Genomic DNA, 6,058 nt, shown 5'->3' on the forward strand with positions numbered 1-6,058 from the left:
TTAAATTATTTTATCCTCAGACCCATTATATGATCAAATTCAACTAATAATATTTAATTTGATTTTAATTTAGTTTAAACCCAGATAAATATAGACTTTTGTTTAACTCATATGAATAGTACATATTATTTTGTATAAATTGGTTGAATTTTATTTTGATTTTAATATTATTTTACCGCGGATGGGTTGTATAATTTTTTAGTCCGATGAATAGTTTAAGTTATTTTATTTTAACCAGGTGCTATTATTTCGATTGACGGAATACAGTCTTTTTTCAATATTCGACACGATTTTAAAGTGAATATAAAGTATAATTTTATTATTTATTTTTGATTTTTTTATTAAACTTTAAACAAAAATTTTTATTCGGAACAAAAAAAAGTTTTAAAAACTGTTTACGGATCTATAATTTAAAGGAGTCTTAAAATGTGTGTCAAGCCCCCGTCCTCCAATATATACTACTAGGGGGACATAATGAGTATAATTTTTTAGCTAAGTAGTCATTATTTTATTTTAAACCGAAATCCATTGCACCGACTAAATTTAAGAAGTTATATTTAGTTTGTTTTAAATTTATATTAATCACGTCCAATAGTATAATTTTTTTTATTCAGAATAAATAACATATATTATTTTGTCTTATTCCAATGTCATTACACCTATGAACGAACTGTCTCTTTAAGTTTTGAGAAAATATCATGAATAACATAAATAAAAAAAACAATCCCGTATATTATAAACTCAAGTATTATATAAACTCAAATACGGTACCGATAACCGACTACCAAATTTTTATGTTTCGCCATGCAATGCACGAACATTTTACTTTTTATTTAACAATTGTTCATTAATTTAAAATAGTAAAAAAATTATATTAAATTTTAAACAAACAAAAAAATTACTGAGTTTCATTTGATTTTATTTCGGCTCTATCTTGAGTTTTGTACATCAGATTTTTACGATATACAGCTCATGCGAATCTCACGAATTAATGTTTAATTCAGTGATGGTTTATAAATTTTGTTCAACAAATATGATCTAGAATTTGAAGAAAATAGTAATTACGAATTTTGCATTATTATTATATTCAGTTTAGAATACCTACTTATTTTTTATTTAAATCATTGAAAGGGTAGGATATTCTATTTAATATAAAATACCTACTTATCGTTGGTTATAAAATTTTCATTTATTTTAAATCTAACGGTCATGATCAATTTTTTTAAAGATATAACGATCCATAATAAACTGATAGTAAATGGACAATAACTATCAAAAATCTGGATAAGATCCATTTTATGCATATCATATAATAAGGACCTATGTTTTACATTATTATACATTCTTTTTGTCGAATATACATTATTATCCATGATTCTAAAGATTCCCGATTTTATCGATTAATTCTCGAAAAGGCACGATACCGATTCGATTTTTGAAATCCGATTAATATTTATGTATTTTTCTTAATCGGTAATATAGAATTTTAATTAAACATAAATAATGATAATTATATATGATAAATGTGTATTAACTTATAAATTACTACTAAAATAAGGATATTAAAACTAAATATAATTTAAAATATAAAGTGCATCTGATTAATCCCAGATCTCCGATAAATTCTAATCGGTACCTCGACCGATATCTTTCGATTACCGAATTTTATAACATTGATATTATATTAGTTTTGCAACAATGTAGTTTAGTGACAATTTTTAAGAGATATTTTGTTAGATATTTTTGAATAAATACTTTTTAATAAAAATAAATTTCTTATATATTTTTCTCAATTATAATATTAAATATTTCTTATTAATAATTTTTATATTAATATTTCAGTTTCATATCTTGAGCTTTTAATCATATTTATATATTAATTTAATAGGCCAATAAATAATATACGTTTTTATTGTTTTTGTTCAAATATTGTGTGGAAGATACTTGAGTTGTTGAGTAGAAGAGATTTACAAATCATATTTTGATATGTTCATATAGACTTCTCTTTCTTTCATTTTCCTGTTTTTAATTATATTTTTAGGGGATTTTTCATAAATATACTAAAAAAAGAAAAGTTTTGCAAAAATAATTACAGTTTTTAAAAGTATTTGCAAATCTACGTTAATAAACAATTTATATTGCACAAATACGACAACAATACAAGAAGATAAAAAATTAGAAAATTGGACTTCCTCCGTACACTTCGTTCCACAATTTCTTCATCATCAACAATCTGCAACTTTCTTTTTCGTCAACAAACATCATAGATTTTTCGATTATGTACATATTCATAGAGAGACAAACATAAAAATCAATTGATAATTTATCTGGACTTCATCATTGATATCGAAAGTCAAACTATTTCTTCAAATTTATTCAAATCGTAGAAAGGTAACTTCTAATTACTGATTTTATATGAAAATTGTAGATATACTTGTTTTGTATTATGAAAGGATTATGAAGTTTATTGTTGAGTTTGAGCAATTGATTATTTTAGTTGTATAAGAGGTTTTTGATTTTCAATATGATTGAGTTATTAAGTTGCATACATTTGAATAATGTAACAAATTTCTTTAATTAGATTATGTTTTTAAGTGTCTAAGCTAAATGATGTTTCATTTTAGCTTTTTTTTGTTGCGATTGATGTGTCTAGAAAAGTAGTTATTCAGTTCTTAAATAAGTTGCATAATTTTAAAAAGAAAGTGTAAAAGTAATTCATTAATTTATGGTTGCGAAAGGATCATCTAGATGCCCTTGTAATTTACGAGGTTCAGGTTTCAATTTTATTGTTAAAGGATTTGTGAATTCAGTCGTTAGGTTGCACTACAAGAAAACTGTCAATAGACATCACACATTAGACATCGGTTAGGTTTGCCACTGATGTTAAAAGAATTTATAATATCACCCCGTGTTTTTATGATGTCTATGTTGTTTTAAAACATCGGTTCTTTTAAAACTGGTGTCTAAAGTTCCAAAAAAAAATTCACTCCCCGCCCACTTTATTTTTGTTTCCGCCTTAGCCAAATAAATTTCCCCCCTTAGCAAATATTCTTCCCCCCTTTTTGTTTTTCCCCACGAGACACATAAGCTCTCTCTCTCATCCGACTCTCTCGCCCCGACTCTCTCACCCCACCATCATCATCTCCACCACTCACCACCCCCACTCACCAACATCACCGCCGCTCTGCTCACCACCATCATCTCCACCACTCACCACCATCATCTCCACCATCTCTCTCCATTTTTCTATGCTAAGCTCGTAAGAGGATAAGCTTGAATTATGATCTTCTCTACTTGGTTATCATTTTAGAAACTCGAATTGGTAAGTGAATTTACTATGTTATTTTGAAATAGGATATTCTCTGTGAGTAGTTTTCAATTGGGGTTTTTTAAAATCGAAACCCTGAATTTTTAATTTTGGTTTTTTTTTTAAATTGTAACCCTAATTTACTTATTTGAATATGTTTAATAGAATTGACGTTGCCGGAGATGATATTAGTATTAGTACATCACTCTGCCTCTTGTTATTTATCTGTTGCTTCAAATTTTATATCTGATGATGAGCTTTAGATTTACTAGAATAATTTTGATTGGTTGCATAAAAAAAACTACATATGTATGTGATAGTTAAAGTACATGTGAAAGAAAACTGATACAATCTATGATCTTTTGTTTATTTTAGTTTTATATTATGACCTTTTACTTGCCTTTTAGTTTGGATCTAGAGGAATGAACATCTAAAAGCTTGTTTGTGCTCGTCTGCTGGATCTTTCCTGTAAAATGTTGTCACTGATTAATGATTTATCACATATTTATGTTCGAAATAGCTCATGTTGCTTTAATTTTGTGAAAAGTTGAAACAGATGTATGTGCCATGCTCTGTAGTTGACAAAACAAAAATTTTGTTGAACACTATGACCTGGTTTAGTTTTGGTTGAGTCTTGTATGTGTCTAAAAATAACATGTTGTTAGTTAAAACTTAAATATGGATACTACTTTCAGTATTTTGATTTCTGTATTATTGTAGCAATGATTCTGTATTGGCTGCTAAGAACTTGATGCTTATTAACAGGATTCGCGGGGATGAATGATGTGGGAAACTTCAGATCTTATAATAAGACTAATACATGATTAAGCTCCCCAATGAATAGGTTTGGTGATCATGTGAATTTCTCATCTGGGCCTTCTTCTCACTCGAGGTTCATGCCTCTGAGTCCTCGGAGGAACCATTCCCAGAGCTTTTGGTCAGCTTCGCGTTGTCTTTCTGTATGGTTTTGTTGTGTTGCTTGTTAATTTCTTGTCTGCATTTTTTTGTGCAGTGTAGTGAACTAAACATATCTTTAAATTAAGCTTCCTAGCATGACCTCTTAGAGTTGTAGTAAATTAGAACTCTCCTTTCTGCAGATCCCTTTTGGGGAATCGTATCCAAGGTTCGATTCCTCAGGAACTAGCCAACATCGCTACTCTTCAGGAGCTGTAAGTGAAAATGTGATCTATATGACTTGGATTTCAAGTATAACCTTTGGTTGACTTAATCTGAGCTGAACTTTTCAGGTTTTTGGAAGATAATCTACTTGAAGGGCCTATTCCTCGAAACTTTGGAAGTTTGATTGGCTTGAGGAGATTGTAAGAATTATAATTACATGCCTAAAGGGTTCTTCATGGAGGGCTTTTATTTATTACATAATGTGTTCACATTTTTATCATAATTAAAACATAATTACATATGCTTTAACACTTCTATCATTATTTATCTATTGATGGAAATCTTGCAAACAATCTTCACAGCGTTGTTTCTGCAAATAAATTAAATGGAACAATACCAGAAACATTTGGCAACCTGAGGAATCTAGAGGATTTGTAAGTACTACTTCATCTATATGTATATTTCTAAGTTTAACAGAGTCTTAAAATTATCTACTCCTTGCAGTAGGATAGATGGGAATGATTTCTCTGGGAAGATACCCGATTTCATTGGAAACTGGACAAATATGACAAGACTGTGAGTAATTTTGGTCGATTATGCTTCAGTTTGGTTCTACTTGGTTGTTAGTACATATTCTAGAAACTACGGTTACATATACCTCTCAATAAACTTCAAATTTTGTGCAGGGACTTGCAGGGAATAGGACTGGAGGGTCCAATTCCTTTGAGCATCTCCCGTCTGAGAAATCTAATAGAACTGTAAGAACTGCTCAAATATCTAGCCAATGTTTAATACCTTCATGACTTTCTATCATTGTAGTTGATTTTTGGTTTGGACTTTTGAGATCAGTTGATTACTTCTGTGCTTTCTGTTGATAGGAGGATATCTGATCTGACTGGAAGAAAATCGACTATCCCAGATTTAAAAGATATGCAATCCTTGCATGTGCTGTAAGTCGTACATAAATTTTGTCTGATGCAGATGTGTTTCCCTGAAAAAATTAGTTAACATTTCTTTCTTTTGCAGGATATTAAGAAATTGCTTGATCAATGGTGCAATTCCAGAATACTTTGGAGTACTTGGTCAACTAAAAACCCTGTAAGCTAACTTTTATTATTGCTCAATCCGGAACTAATTTCTGGTAATGGAGTTCCTCACAATGTATGTCTGTGCATGCGCGTGTGAGGGATTACAATGTACTATATATGTTTTCACAGATGCATTAGTCGATACAAGCACACAACAGAGACCTATATTTTTAAGTATTACTATGTAGAATTCATTAGCACATTCAGAGACTCTCCTTATAATAATTTAGTTACACTATTCTATCTATGCATATAAAGAAGAACATTATAAATTATGAGGGTACTTCTGGATTTTCAAAAGTATTGTTCTACTTTTACAGTTAGGTCCTAAAAATTAGCTTTATATGCTTGTGTAGCGTGTGATGTGCCATGTTGAATGCAAAAACCTGCAGAAACATGTATGCTAGGAAATATATCAAAATTTAATCATTTTGAGTTTTATTTTATTTGTTTGCAGAGATCTGAGCTTTAATCGGTTGACTGGCCAAATACCAGATTCAATGGCGCTCTTAAACGACCTTAGTATACAATATCTGTATGTGAA

At 29.6% G+C, this 6,058-nt stretch overlaps 1 long non-coding RNA gene across 3 annotated transcripts; it reads left to right on the forward strand.

The window, feature by feature from the left end:
• The first annotated feature begins 4,055 nt into the window (after positions 1 to 4,055).
• Positions 4,056 to 5,482, forward strand: LOC141704922 (uncharacterized). 3 transcript variants are annotated; one of them, XR_012568133.1, is made up of 7 exons: positions 4,056 to 4,266; positions 4,405 to 4,476; positions 4,555 to 4,626; positions 4,789 to 4,860; positions 4,931 to 5,002; positions 5,305 to 5,376; positions 5,453 to 5,482. It is a non-coding gene; the product is annotated as an uncharacterized LOC141704922 (long non-coding RNA). The 3 variants fall into 3 exon arrangements; XR_012568134.1 differs by having other exon boundaries at positions 4,056 to 4,244; XR_012568132.1 differs by lacking the exon at positions 4,056 to 4,266 and having other exon boundaries at positions 4,303 to 4,476.
• Positions 5,483 to 6,058: the final 576 nt, after the last annotated feature.

This window comes from Apium graveolens, unplaced genomic scaffold (genome assembly GCF_009905375.1).
Source record: "Apium graveolens cultivar Ventura unplaced genomic scaffold, ASM990537v1 ctg8416, whole genome shotgun sequence".
NCBI classification, from domain to species: Eukaryota; Viridiplantae; Streptophyta; class Magnoliopsida; order Apiales; family Apiaceae; genus Apium; species Apium graveolens.